Raw genomic sequence first — 15923 nt, forward strand, 5'->3', positions numbered from 1 at the left:
AACCTTCATAGCGATCGCTCGCGAGTTTTTGTGTTTTTCTGTCGAGCCGCCGGAGGCTCAGCTATTATATATTCACCGGCTAAGTTAAATATTTAAAAAACTTCAATACAATATCCAGATTCCAGGCAGGTGAATCTTGGTGTCGTTGCTTTGTAGTATCAAAAGACCTAAGAAGTTCTTGCAGATCCTTATTGTTAGAAAGGTCCAGGTTTCTGTGCCTGAATACAGTCACTAATATGCTCCTATATCCTTTAATAGTCGAGGAGGAGAAGTTGCGCTTCCTTCGAAGGTGGAGCAGGAAGTCCGCAATTTGGGCTACAGAGGTACTGGATGAGGAAAGAGAGTTGACTCTACACCACTCTCTACAAACCTCCCACTTGGATTGATTAACTTTGATAGTTGAAGTTCTTCTTGCTCTTGCAATGGCTTGAGCTGCCTCCTTCGAAAAGCCTCTAGCTCTAGTGAGTCTTTCGATAGTCTGAAGGCAGTCAGCTGAAGAACATGGAGATTTTGATGGAATCTTTCCAAGTGGGGTTGTTTGAGTAAATCTACTCTTAATGGAAGGCTTCTTGGGGTGTCTACCATCCATTCCATTACCTCTGTGAACCATTCTCTTGACGGCCAAAAGGGGGCCACTAGGGTCATCCTGGTCCCTTTGGTTGCTACAAACTTCTGTACCACTTTGTACAGGATCTTGTATGGTGGAAAAGCGTACAGATCTAAATTGGTCCAATTCAACAGAAAAGCATCTATGTGGACTGCTTCTAGATCTGGTACTGGAAAGCAATATGCCTCTAACCTCTCTGTCTTTGATATTGCGAAGAGATCTATGCATGGTCGACCCCAAAGTCGCCACAGACTCTTGCAAACTTGAAGATGGAGCGTCCACTCTGTCGGTAGGATCTGACCTCTTCTGCTGAGGCTGTCTGCCATTACGTTTTTCTCTCCTTGGATGAACCTCGTCATTAGGATCACGTTCCTCTCCTTTGCCCACAAAAGGAGATTCTTTGCCGTCTCGTACAGAGATATCGAGTGAGTTCCCCCTGTTTGGCAATGTAAGCCAATGCCGTCGTGTTGTTGGCATTGACTTGAACCACTTTGTTGGTGACTGAACCTTCGAAACTTTTGAAGGCTAATAGGACTACCAACAATTCTTTGTGATTGATATGAAAGTTCTTCCAACTTGTTCAGAGTTGCTCCCCACCCTGAGTCCGAGGCGTCGGAACATAACACAAGGTCTGGGTTCTTTTGAGTTAGGTCGAGACCTTCTTGGAACTTGTTCGGTTCGTCCCACCACCAAAGGCAGTCTTTTATGGAGTCCGTAATTGGAATATTTATAGTCTCTAGGTCTTTCTCCTTGTTCCAATGGTGGTTGAGATGGAATTGGAGAGGACGAAGGTTCAGTCTTCCTAGGGGAACAAATTGTTCTAAGGAGGAGAGGGTTCCTACTAGACTCATCCACTTCCTCGCTGAACACATGTTTTTGCTTAGAAAAGATCAGAGTTTCAACCTGGCTTGCTCCATCCTTAAAGGAGATGGAAAAGCCCGAAAAATCTGACTCCGAATCGTCATTCCCAAATAAAGAATCTCTTGTGATGGAATCAAGAGAGACTTTTCCTTGTTGACAAGGAGACCCAGTTCTTTTGTAAGGATCAAGGTTGTCTGGAGATCCTTCAGGCAGTGATCGTATGTGTGAGCTCGGAGAAGCCAGTCGTCGAGATACAGGAAGGCTCTGATGCCCCTTGAGTGGAGGATTTTTGCTATGTTTAGCATGAGTTTCGTAAAGATTTGTGGGGCTGTGCTGAGGCCGAAACATAGGGCTCAAAATTGGAAAAATTCTCCCTTGAATACGAATCTTAGGTAAGGCCTGAAGCTCGGATGTATTGGGATGTGAAAATAGGCGTCCTGGAGGTCTAACGAGACCATCCAGTCGCCTTTCCTTACTGCAGCGAGAACTGATTTCGAAGTCTCCATTGAGAACTTCGTCTTCTGGATGAACTTGTTCAGCGCACTCACGTCCAGGACTGGACGCCATCCCCCTGAGTTCTTGGGTACCAGGTACAGGCAGTTGTAAAAGCCTGGTGAACATTTGTCCTGTACTCTTTCTATGGCCCCCTTCTCCAACATGAGAGACACTTAGATAATCAGTGCCTGTGTCTTTGCCTCCTCTCTGTATCTGGGAGAGAGATCCACTGGAGCTAAGACCAAAGGAGGATTCCCTAGAAAGGGGATCTTGTAACCCTCCTTCAAGATCTGTATAGACCATTGATCTGCTCCTTTCTTCTCCCACGCTTGCCAGAAGTTGAGTAGTCTGGCTCCTACTGCCTGAAGGCGAAAGCAGTCAGACTCTGCTTCGCCCTGATCTGAAGCCTCTCCTCTTATTCCTTCTTGCGTCAGGTCTGGAGCTACCCCTGCTGGAAGACCTCCCTCGAAAGGGCTGGGAAAACTTAGGAAAAGAAGTTTCTTCCTTAGTTTTGCAGCTGGAAAAAGAAGGTGGTAGGGCTTTTCTGGCTGTCTTAGAGACCAGGTCTTGAGTAGAATTTTGAGTTAAGGCCGACGATATTTCCTTGATTAGCTCTTGTGGGAACAACAAGGGAGAAAGAGGCGCATATAACAGCTCGGATTTCTGGAAGGGAGTAACCCCCAGAGAAAGAAATGAGCATAACTGATCCCTTTTCTTTAGAATGCCTGCAGAAAAGAGTGCTCCATCCCGCAAAGCCTTATCCATACAGGACATTAAATGGACTAAGGCAGAGGTATCCCCTTCTTTAAAAGTAGCAACTTTTTTACCCAATGCTCCTAAAGTCCAGTCCAGGAAGTTAAAAACTTTGAAGGCTCTAAATATGCCCTTAAGCAGATGATCCAGCTCCGATGTAGACCAGAAAATCTTGGTCTTCCTCATGGCCGACCGACGAGGAGCGTCTACAAGACTTGAGAAATCTCCCTGGGCAGAGGCAGGTATCCCCAAGCCGAGAACTTCTCCTGTCTCGTACCAGATACTAGACCTAGAGGCTAGTCTAGCTGGAGGAAATGCGAAAGCCACTTTCCCTAGGTCTTTCTTGGACTGCATCCAGTCACCCATCAGTCTTAGAGCCCTCTTAGACGATCGTGATAAGACCATCTTGGTAAATCGAGCCTTCTTTGACACCTTCCTAAGAGTAAACTCAAATGGTGGCGAACGGGGAGCAACTGGTACAAAAAAGTTTGAGAATTCCTCAGTGAAAACTTTCATAAGTTTTTTCAGATTAACAGAATGACGAAAAGAAATGGAGTCTTCGTCTTCTGAAATTTCCTCAAACTCCACAGGAGAAAGCTGACCATCGATGTCCTTCTCTGGTAAAGTTCCATCGGGAGCAACAGTGTTGAGAGCAGTATCCTTCTCAAGAAGATCCTGAGTTCCGACAGCAACAGAAACTGGATCCTTACGTATATTATCAAGTGGGCGTGTTACTTGCCGCTCAGCCAAATGCTTGCGATCAACGCGATCGGAGCTATTGAGTTCCTGAATGTGAACTGCGTTAGAATCAGCGTTATCTTGAAGAATGTAAGCCTCATCGTCATAATCAAGACTAACTTCTGAAGCGTCTGAAATATGGTAAGAAGTAGGCGTTCAGGATCATATTCTGAAAGGTGCTTGATGTTGCTTCCTGACAAGCGTTCAGCGCTGCGTACCGCTTGCCGCTCAACGACCTGTTCGGTTGTTTGTCGCTCGGTTACACGTCCTGGAGGACGTTCACTAAAGTATCTTGAAGAACGGTAGGCATCCTGAGAACTAGGACGTTCGACAGCCTGTTTCGCAGGACGTTCAACAGCTTGTTTCGCAGGATGTTCAACAGCTTGTTTCGCAGGACGTTCGACAGCCTGTTTAGCAGGACGTTCGACGTCTCTCTTTGTAGGACGTTCGAGCACACGATCTGACTGAAGGACCTTTTTGCGCTTGATAGAACGTTCTGAGCCTCGAAGTAAAGCGCGTTCGACATTAGGGCTGTCAACTGCAGACTTAGCTGATCGTTCAGGATCACGTCCTAAAGGACGTTCAATGTAGCTAGCAGGAAGCTCGGAGCCTCGAATAGGAGGACGTTCGAGATCATGAACCACCGCGTGCTTAAGACTACGCTCGGGATCACGTCCTACAGGACGTTTCATAACGTGCTGAGCAGACCGCTCGCTGTCTCGATCCTGACAATAACTGTCACGTGTGTCAGCTTGAGGCTTGACGCTACGTTGGTAGTTCTGCATGAAAGAAGAGAGCCTGTTTTGCATCTCTTGTAGCATGATAAAGTTAGGATCTGAACGTTGCGATATTGGTGATAACACCACAACGTTCTCCTCATCGCTCAGGCGTACAGAGCATCTGGATGGTGAAAACCAGTCTGAAGGCTGCGTGGGAGCCTGTATCGAGGTTAAGCCTGGTCCTGACAACTGCTTAGTAGGATCCTTAGTAGCGTCCGACGTCCTAGCAGGACGTTTAGTCGGAGAACTTTCAAACAATTCTGGCATATCCCAATGGCTACAGCCAGGCTGTGAACTAGCAGGACGTTGGTTGGCCTTTTCAAAGGTCCTCTTAAGAGGTCTGGAAGCAAGCTTCCAGCCTCTTTTAGGCAAGGCGTCATCCGAAGACGACGAGAAACACTTAACCTCACCTTTCCATTGGTGAGGGTGAACGTCCTGGGAAACGCCCACAGGTACGTTCGAAGGGACGTCTGCTCGTGTTTTAAAGCCTCTCGTTTCCTTTCGTCGTTCGACATTCCTTCTCCCAGGGGTTGGGGAGCTTGGAAGAGGTCTAGGACTAGGAGGACGACAGACGCGAGCAGGCACACCCTCCACAGCACTTAACTTCACTGCACTTTCACCCTTCAATTACTTAACGTCGGACATAACCTGAGTTCTATCCGCTGCAAGCGATTCCACTTTAGCGCCCAGCGCTTGAATCGGAACCAACATGTCTTTGAGCGTAGGCTCATTAGCAGTTACAGTAGCGGGATCAGGATCTACCACTACAGGGGAAGGAATAGGGTTAGTGACATGGGAAGAGGAAAAGTCTTTAGAAGAATGAGAAGAACTTTGTCTCAATCTATCCCTTTTGAGTTTACGTCTATAACGGTCAAACTCAATCCATTCAATCTCTGATAAAAGAACACACTCATCACAACGATCCCCCAAATCACATTCTTTACCTCTGCAAGTAACGCAGAGAGAATGGGGATCAAGAGAAGCTTTAGCCATTCGGGTCTCACACCCACTCACACACAACCTAAAAGTTATGGGGGGGTGACCATTTTGAAAAATTTAAAGAGAAATCAAACAAGCAAGGGTCAAAAATTTTCTAAATCCAATCATATTAAAAAAGCGAAATCAAACAAGCGGGAGTCAACAACCAAAGTTTTGTACTTCATCAAAGTAAGATCAATAATTTGACGAGCAAAATATCCACGTGTCGCCGCTAGGGACGGCAGGGAATATATGAAGGTTCCTGGAATGGTTCCTAGGTACCTCGCTAGGGTGCAGGGGTGGTACACCTGGCTATCCAATCGGCGATTGGCACGAGTTTTGAATTTTCTGCCGTGACGTCAGGAACGTAAGCTATATATATAACTATGTTTAAAATTTGGAAGTAATTTGTATTTTACCTAACGATAAAAACCTGGAGCTATTTATAGGGATATTACTTTCAGCATAGCTTTAAGACAAGCCATAAGACTTTTAGTGAGGGATAACTACCCCAACAGCTAGTTAGCGGGAGGGGTGGAGATAGCCAGCGTTAGCGGGAGGGGTGGGGGTAGCCAGCGTTAGCGGGAGGGGTGGGGGATAGCCAGCTACCCCGCTCACTCACAACACCTGGGCTGAGCACCCACTTTGCTTGCAGGCAGCTACCCCGCTCACTCACATCACCTGGGCTGAGCACCCACTTTGCTTGCAGGCAGCTAACCCGCTCACTCACAACACCTTGGCTGAGCACCCACTTTGCTTGCAGGCAGCTACCCCGCTTACTCACAACACCTGGGCTGAGCACCCACTTTGCTTGCAGGCAGGACTTTCTTGAGTTTCTGCTGGCTGGCCAACAATAACCATATTGCGATGACTGTTTGATACTCTTGACAGTGAGGCCTTTGATGACTAATTAACACACTTATTGCACAGAAAGAAATAGATAACTGTTTGGGGCTCGAGGTGAGGATGGCAGGATCATCTTTACCAAGATCCTTAGACATGATGTGTCGTACAATGCTAGTGGCATTCTTAAATTTATAGCAGAAGCAGGTCTTCTGAATGCTATTTAACTTTAATAACATATTTACTTTTCTGGTTTTAATTGAATATTCTTTTATTCTTTATTTATGATAAACGATATTGGCGTCAATGACCTTCAATGTCAGGATGCCAGAGAACTTCAAATCATTCATTCATTCATTCTTGGGGAACAAGTGCTAGCAAGCCAATCTACATAAATAACTCCAGCTATGTAAAGTTAGGAAAAATATAAATTACTTCCAAAATTTATCATTTGTTCCGTCACTCTATACAAACCCTCACTATTTATTGGGATGACTTACATCTTAGGAGGGTAGACGACAGTACCAAATGGCCCTTTTTTATTGACCCCGGGTTCTCTCCTTACAATATAGATCGCAATCAGTAGGAACCCTTACACGTAGCTAAAATATTGTGCTACGTACGACAAGCGGCCTCAGCAAACTTTGTGCTCGTGATACTGTCCATGTGACTGGTCTAGGTATGAGTTCTCCAAGTCATAGGAATCTTTGAGAGTACCTTAGACATTACCCAATCCCCCCTCGCTAGAGGTATTGCGAAGCAACAAAAAATATTTCTATACTAGGTTAAACAAGGAAAATGGTTCTTACCTGGAGAAAGGTGAGATCAGCTGTAAATAAGACCCTGGTGCTGATTCCCAAGAGAGGGGAAGGTAAAGGAACAAAGGAAGCCAGTCATTCTTACTCATTCATCCCAGACTAAGCCCCGATATTTAGAGCACTTGTTGTGCAGCCACCACATTACCAATGGAAATAGTTTCCATGCTCCTGTGAGTCTCGTCTTGCAGGTAGTGGACGGTGAAGGTTGTCTGATGCTTCCACACACCCGCTTGCAGTACCTGTGTCACAGAGTAGTTCTTTCTGAACATCAGGGATGATGTAATGCCCCCGACATCATGAGCTCCGAGTCGTCGTCGTGGAGGAGAGTCGGAATTAATTGCCAAGTCAATGACCTTGCAAATCCACGACGAGATGGTATTTTTCGTGACCCTCCTCTTGACCTTCCCCGTGCCGACAGGTGCTGCTGTTCTCTTGCGGTAACACCTTAGACTCTTTACTGGACAAAGTACAAGTTGGTCTGGGTCATCAGTTATGGAACAAAGACTCCCAATCCTGAAGGGCCCGAATCTAGGATCCGCTACTCCCGGATTTTGAATCCTAGCAATACTGTAAACTCAGGGACGAAGGTGAGAATGACCTCTCCCCATCCCCTTGAATGGGCAATGTCGTACGAAATCCTATACAGTACATTAACTCTTTTGGCCGAAGCCAGAGCAAGTAAGAACACTATTTTCAGAGTAAGGTGGCGATCTGTTCCCTGCTGTAATGGTCCGTTGGGGGCACCCTTCAGAGACTGAAGGAAGTGAGCCATGTTCCAAGGAGGAAGTCTAACTTCCAACTGGGGCAGGTAATCTCAACTTTGTATGAGGAGAAAAAGTTCCGATGAGGAGGAAATATCTACTCCTTTCAATTTAAAGGCCAGACTCAAGGCTGAGTGGTAGCCTTTCACTGCTGAAACCGAGAGGAGCATTTCTTCCAGAAGGTATACAAGAAACTCCACTATTGTTGGAATAGTGGCATAAAGGGGAGAGATACCCTTTCCATGACACCAACCATAGAAGACAGTCCACTTACACTGACAGACTTATGCTGAAGATCGTCTGAGGTGTCCAGCCATCCTTTCCGCAACTCGTTTCGAAAATCCTCTCTGGGTGAGGAGGTGATGGACAGTCTCCAGGCGTGAAGCCAAAGCGAAGCTACAGACTTGTGGAAGATGTTAGCATGTGGCTGTTTGAGTAGATCGTGTCGTGGAGGGGTTCTCTCGGGAATTCTGTCAGGAGTTGCAGGTCCAGGAATCACTGCATGATGCCATAGCAAAGCTATTAGCGTCATTGATAAGTTCTCACTTATTCTGACTTTGTTGAGGACTTTCTCATCAGAGAGAACAGGGGAAATGCATAAACATCAATGCTGTCCTCCCATTGTTGGAATGCATCTTACCAGAGAGCCTGGGGACCCGGGAGTGGGGAACAGTACGGAAGCCTGAAGTTCAGGGCCGTTGCAAACAGGTGCACAGTCGGGGAACCGCACAAAATCAGGACTTTGTCAGCTACTAGATGATTCAAAGACCACTTGGAGCCCACTACCCGAGTCGCTCTACTCAGATTGTCTGCAAGCACATTCCTCTTGCCTGGAATGAAGCCAGCTGACAGGGACATCGAGTTGTTTTCTGTTCATCTCAGTATCTCTACTGCTAGATGGCCCGGGGCTGCGAAAAGATACAGCCTTGTTTGTTTATGTAGGCTACTACTGAAGTGTAGTCGCGATAGTGGTATCAAGTGGACTTCGGCCCATCTCAGTATCTCTACTGCTAGATGGGATAGTTGCTGCGAAAAAGTACCTCCTTGTTTGTTGATGTAGGCCACTACTGTGGTGTTGTCTCTAATCACCACCACAGAGTGACTTGCTAGGTACTGTTGGAACTGTTGAAGGGCCAGAAAGACAGCCTTCATCTCTAGGAGATTTATATGGAGGTATTTTTCTGACTCTGACCAGAGGCCTGAGGCCGTGTGGTGCAGCACATGGGCCCCCCACCCTTTTTTTGATGCGTCCGAAAACAGCATCAAATCCGGGGGGAGGACGAGAAGATCCACTCCTTTTCGTAGGTTCTCGTCTGCCACTCACCACTGGAGATCCGTCAGTTCCGCAGGTCCCATGGGGATCTGGATGTCCGGGGAATCGTACGCTTGATTCCATCGGGACTTGAGTGGCCACTGGAGGGATCTCATCCTGAGGCGACCGTTGGGAACTAGACGAGCCAGCGATGAAAGGTGACCGAGGAGACGTAACCACGATTGAGCTGGAAGTTCTTCTTGTCTGAGAAAAGGCCTTGCGACCTTCCTCAGCCTTGCTATCCTGTTGTCTGATGGGCAGGCTTTGTGGAGATAGGTGTCTATAATCATGCCTAGGTATACCAGTCTTTGAGTGGAAAGCAGTGAGGACTTCTCGAGATTTACCATGATCCCCAGATATTGGCAAAGTCTCAGAAGTTTGTCTCGGTGTTGAAGAAGGGATGACACCAAGTCTGCTAGGATTAACCAGTCGTCCAGATAACTGAGGAGACGGATGCCAATCCTGTGTGCCCAAGATGATACTACGGTGAACACTCTGGTGAAGACTTGTGGTGCTGTGGAGAGACTGAAGCACAGCACCTTGAACTGGTACTTTCTGTTGTCTAGGCTGAATCTTAAGTACTTCCTTGAAGACGGATGGACTGGGATCTGGAAGTACGCGTCATTTAGGTCCAGTGTGCACATGAAGTCTTGCGTTCTTACTGCTAGTCTGACCGTGTCCACCGTCTCCATGCTGAACGGAGTTTGTTTGACAAACTTGTTCAGAGCTGAGAGGTCGATGACTGGTCTCCAGCCTCCAGACGCCTTCTTTACTAGAAAGAGTCGACTGAAGAAGCCTGGAGATTTGTCGAGGACCTCTTGGAGAGCGCCCTTCTTCAACAGGGTCTGGACTTCTGCCTGAAGGGCTTGCCCCCTTGCCAATCCCATGGCAAGGGAGCTCAATGACACTGGATTCGTCGTCAGGGGAGGTAGAGATGTTATGAACGGGACGCGATATCCTAGACTAATAACGGAGATTGTCCAGGAATCGGCCCCAAGTTGCTTCCACCTGTTTGAGCAACTTTGTAGGCATCCCCCCACTGGTGGACATGCCTATCCTAGCGTTTGCGGCCTCGGCTGCTCCCTCTAGGATTCTTGCCTCCCCTGGAGGACTTTTTGCCTTTCCTTTCTTTGACAGGAAAGGGCTTAGACACCACGGCCTTCCCTGCTGTCGTCATTTTAGCGGTCTTAACTGGACGGGACTGCTGTGGTGCTGGAGGCTTATAGGGCTTAGATGTTAAAGCCCTATGAAGAAGGGAGTCTTGATGAGACTTCCTCCACCTCTCAGTGGTATGTTCCACATCCTTAGGCTTAAACAAGATGGATCCCTCTAGAGAGGAATGTCTGAGCCTATTGATCTCGGTGCTGGGGATCTTCTGATGGAATCTCTCAGCTACTGCATCCCGACATTTCAGAATGGTATTTGCCCACAAGTTCGAGACTTGGTGAGCCAGAAACTCGATCGTGCGAGTACCTGAGAGAAGAAAGGTCTCCATGGCTTTCCTGGTACGTTCTTTGGAGAAATCCTCAGAACGTATCAGGATACCTAAGGTCCCCAACCAGATTCGTGGCTTGCATAGCACACTTCGCAACTTTCTCTTGGTTAAGGTTCTCGGTTGCCGAGAATGAGACCTGCCGGTTGGAGTCTCTCTCAAGATAGACTCCCCTGGTAAGCTCTTCCGAGTGGTGAAGAGGAAGAGCTAAACAAGACTCCTTAAGGATCTCGAAGTACCTCCTCTGCAGTACGCGAGGAGGTGGGAGGAGCTTGTTGGTGGCACTGGAACGGTTGGAGAAGGACATCTCAGAGAGCTGTAGAGAGATCTTGTCCCTGGTACTCTTAACCCCTTGAGACCAGGGCAGTGCTGCACTGGTCTTGGAAGGTTTCTGAGTACCAAAGACACGGTCCAAGACCACGTTCTTGCCCTCTCGAGGAGGGATCTCTGGGTCGGAAAACCCGTTGAGAGCCCTCATTAGAGTCAGAACTTGCCAAAACGCAGGTTCTGACTCTTACTGGTCTCCTCCTGATGTAGGACTTGCAGCAAAGTCTCCTGTCCCCAAAGGCTCTTCTTGGGGAGAGTCGCAGACGTTTTCCGAGTGGCTAGCTGGCTCCATCCCATTCCTAGTAGAGGACTTTGGCAATGTTTTAGAGTCCTTCGATTACTTCCTGGGAAAGATGTAGGACTCCAACATTGACGAGGACAGCATGTTCCTTTCAGTCCCCGCCTGAGAAGACATCTCGGCGCGAGGAGAGGTTTCCCTCATTGGTGCGATGGGGGAAAGTCTCTCCTCACGTGATTCCGCTGAGGACGGGAAATCTTCGTCCGAAAGGGAAGGAGAGACAGTCTGGGGGAAAGAAGGAACCTGCTTCGAAGGCTTGCGTGGAGTCAGTTTTGCCCTTGGAGAAGTTACCGCGTCTGGAACTCCTCTTTTTCTCTTCAAAGGGGTAGAAGCAGCCATGGATCTGTGCCCTAATTCAGAGAAGACAGGCTTGAACGCCTGCGTTACGGCTCTGATTGGTGCACTGAACCAGGGCTGTTGGCTGACAGACGTGCTATCAGACATACCCCTTGAAGGGACAGGAATTGAAGGATCCCTGGGAGGAGTTCTCATCACTGATGGGTTCGCCTGAAAAGGCTTTGGGATCCTGGACCCCTCTAGATGTTTCCCTTCTCCCACAATGCGAGCTGGTATGCGCTAGCGGGGAGGGGAATGAGGCGATGGCGACCTTGCCGTGTGTAGTTCAGCAGTCGCACACGCAGGAGGATGTTGACGCTCACGCGAGGGAGAGTAATGGTGCTCGCGCATGGGAGAATACCGGGAATCACACGTGGGAGACTGCTGGCGCGCGCGGCCGCGTAGGAGACTGCAGGAGCGCAGGAGACTGATGGCGCACAGGAGCGCGTGTGGGAGACTGATGGCGCACAGGAGCGCGTGTGGGAGACTGTGGGTGCACAGGAGCGTGTGCGGGAGACTGTGGGCGCACAGGAGCGCGTGAGGGAGACTGTTGGCGCGCAGGAGAGTATTCGCGCGTGCGCAGGATCAAGGCATTGAGCACGTGGGCGAGAGTTCGCGCGTTCCTGTACCAGTCGTAGGGCGCGCGCGCGCAGGAGAAAGACCCCTAGCGCGCGGGCGCGCAGTTGAAGCCTGTGCTGCTCGTGGGCGTGCGACAGAATGTGGGCGCGAATCCGTAGGAGAGGATAGGCGAGTGCAAGCGGGGCGCGTGCGCGCGTATCTTCATGGATGCGTGCGGGCGATGGCGAGAGCTGGCGCGAAGGCAAGTGCTAGCGTGATTGCGAGCGCTGGTGCGTGGGAGAAGTCAGTCTAGTTGACTTCCCAGTAGCGCCCAGATCAGTCGATCATTGGTGCGCAGAAGAGTTAACTGCTGGGCGTGAGTGCTGGCGCGTAGGAGGTTGACGGCGCGCAGGTGAGAGTTGGTGCGCAGCTGGGCGTGGGCGCGTAGGCTTAGGTTCAGGCAAGGCCTGGCGCGCAGGAGAACGCGGGCGCGTATGTGAGTGAGTGCGTGCATAGCGCGTAATGGAGCTGTGCTCCTGTTGGGACGTATGTGCGTGTTGGCGCATACGCCCTTAATGCCCAGTGCTAGGGTTTGTTGATGGGGCCTAACGAGCTACTAGAGCGCGTTCGTCAGGTTTCGTTGGCGCATAGCGCGTATCTGGGTGGCGGGCCTTAGCGTGCTCAGATGAAACCTTGCTAGGTTTAAACAGGAAGGGTGATAGCAGGCCGGCAGGTCTGTCGGGTGGAAGGTCGACGTGTCCTTTAAAAGGACTACCTTCCACCGAAGGAGATCGCAAACGATCTGCAGAAAGGTCCAGGACCAATGCAGGAACAGTGATCGGTGATTGTTGTTGAGGCTCCTCTGCGGGGGACTGCATCGAAGATGTTGAACCAAAGAAGTGCCTCCTGCCTCTCTCGCGAAGAGGAAGGTGAGCCTTGTGACGAATGTGCCCTCTGGGGGCCGTAGGGTCAGCGAACTGACCTTCTGCGGTCCTCCGAAGAGGAGTCTCTGTAAGTGAACTCCCCCGAGGGAAAGAAACACTAGCAGGAGAGACTGTTGGACTTAGTTTCTCCCTCGTTGGTTGAACAGGAACGGGAGAAACTAAGCCGTCAGCTACCGTAGGGTTTGAAGAGGCAGAGGTGATGGGTGATACCGCATTGGATACCTCTGACACCACAACGTCGACAAGAGACAGAGGATCAACCTCTGTCGGTGACGGCGATTGCTTGACAGCGGCATCCAATCGGATGTAGTCAAGTAAAACCTCCTTGGAGGGCGAACCCGTAAGCCCCAAGGAGGACCAAAGCTAAAAAAGGGGGGTTAGTAACATATCCTCCCCCGGGGGGAGAGGTGGAGCAGCTTCGCTAGGGTAAGCAACATCATCTCTCGAGCCCCGAGTTTGGTAAACAGTACATCGGTCTACGCTACCACTTGACGGACTCTCGAAACAGACCGACCGAGTGGGAGCTTCGGAGGAGGTTTGGGCAACGGAAGAAGAGGCCTTGGGTTTTTCTCCTTTCGAAGAAACCTATGAAGGAGAAATATCCCGTTTGGCCTTCTTCTTCCGTCGTCGCAAAAACCTCTCCCACTGGGAGGTAGACCACTCCCTACACTCACCACACCTGTTATTACTATCTCACCGTTGGCCCCTACAAGAAGGACAAAGGGCGTGAGGATCGGTCTCGACCGCCGACATGAATGTTCCACAGGGGCGGTCTAGAAACCCAGGGCAGGTTAAATGGCTGCCAAATGACGGCGAGGATGAAAGCGGACACGTCCGACTACCATCCGAGCCGAGAGCAAAGTGAGCTCAAGCACAGGTGTGTGAGAGGGGGGGTAGCATGCTACCCTCCCCTATCCCCGCTAACTAGCGGTGTGGGTAGTAAACCCTCGTTAAAAATTAATGGCACGTCATTTCAGCTACGCCGAAAGTAATACCTCTATTAAATAGCGTGGTTTGTATTCCAGTTACGGAACAAACAGTAAATTTGCACGATACAGTCCTGCACTTGCAAATGATCTGTTGTGTGTATAGTAGTAGTATGCATATGATTTAATCATGTTTATTGCTCTTATTCACTAAATATTGCGCGAATAACAGCTTGTCCCTAGAGGTTCTCCCATCACCCATTCATTAATTCACATTTAGCTGTTACCCAGTAAGGCTAATTAGGCTATGATAATAAAAACAAATGAGTAAAGACCATAATAATGACACCGAACATGAAGCCACTAATATGTTCAACTCAGCTCAAAGTAGATTGTGCATATAACAGGTTTTGTGCACAATTTCTCTTATACTGTACATGCATCAGTACAGTAATACTGTACCCATATTTATGTCAGTCTGGCATACGTCAGTTCTGACTTCCCGCCGTTCATCCTTAAATATTTAATACAAAATCAAAATACACGTTGTGCCATTTTACCAGACCTTAAGTCGTTTTCTACGTCTTACAATAACGATGAAGTGCTGTAAAAAAAACTATACAAACTAAAACTAATTATTCACTCGCTGCTCTTTAAATCACTGTGGCTCGCTTCACTAGCAAATAAATATTATCTCGTTGCTCTTTAGTTCTAGCAAACGGCACATGTTGCGCTATGCACTCTGGCCAAGTGGGCGAGTATTTTGGTGACCCATCTACCTACACACTACCAGTAACAACCTGCCCTACGTCATTAATTGGGTCTAAGAGAATCGACGCAGGTATTACATATATGATGCATTATGCATATACATACAGTATTAATCAGTCATGACTATAGTGCTTATATGAATGTAACTACACAAGAGATCAGGCACACGACCTGTTATGTGCACAAAATCATGCGCAATTTGTAATAAATACGATATTAAGGTAGCCAACTGACAATCTGCTTGACTGGGGTTCAAGTCCCGCTCAAGTTTGATAGTTTCTTGTAGTGTCTGCATCCTCATCATTCTTGTGAGCTATGAATGGAGGGTTTGAGGGAGCCTATAACTCTTGGGTCTTCCTGCTAAGGGAGCCTTTGTAGTTTATGGGGACACGCCGAGAAAAATGGACAACAACTAACCCAAACTTTCCCCCCCCCCCCAACCTGACCTACAAGCCATGTCCTTACCTTCCTAATGACCTAACGGGGGGGCTAACGGGCCCCTGCGACCCCCCAACCACTGTCGCTATCATACAAACCCCACAAACCCAAACTAACCGAACCTAGTAGTTCCCAGGTCACAACCCCTAGCCGGGGGCAAGCCCCCGGACCCCCTTCTTGGGCCGAACTTAGAAAATGTAAAATAACTTCATATTATGGTATATCGGATCATAGTAAAGCACATCTTCTCCATAAGGAAAAACGATTGGGCTGGTAATAAGAAAGATATCGCCCTGTCCCGATAAACTACATTCATCCCGTCTAATGGTACCGTAGAGAGATTTTAACAGAATCATTCTCAGCTTGGCCTATTGGAACTAGATAGGAACAAATAAATTCGATGTTTGGTCTGCAATAGCCCAAAACACACAGAAAGACCAAAGGATCGAGTAGTTCAGTTTTAAAAACCTGTAACAATACTTAAAAACAATGCTACAACTGCTCTTACCTTTAGTAAACCATTGTTTTCTACAGTGTGTGCAGTATTTCTAAAGTTTTGATAAACTTTGTTTACATCAGATCAGATCAGATTAAGGTTGAGGCTTTGCCTTTGTAACGGCGCCTGTGTCTTTTAGTTTTGTGTTCCTTATTTTCACTAGTTTTTCTCTTTTCACCCACATTTGTTGTGGTACACTTTTCTTATTTTCAATACCATTTTATTCTTATATCAGGTTAGCATTTTCTTCTACATCACAGAATACGCAGTTTAACTTTCCATCTTGGTGTCTGATTTTTTATATTCAAGCCCAATGTGTTTGTTCTTGCTCTGAATAATAAAATTGACGAAAATGTGTTGTCATACACTTCCTCCTCCTTGATTTCACTTTT

Source organism: Palaemon carinicauda, chromosome 1 (genome assembly GCF_036898095.1).
Source record: "Palaemon carinicauda isolate YSFRI2023 chromosome 1, ASM3689809v2, whole genome shotgun sequence".
NCBI classification, from domain to species: Eukaryota; Metazoa; Arthropoda; class Malacostraca; order Decapoda; family Palaemonidae; genus Palaemon; species Palaemon carinicauda.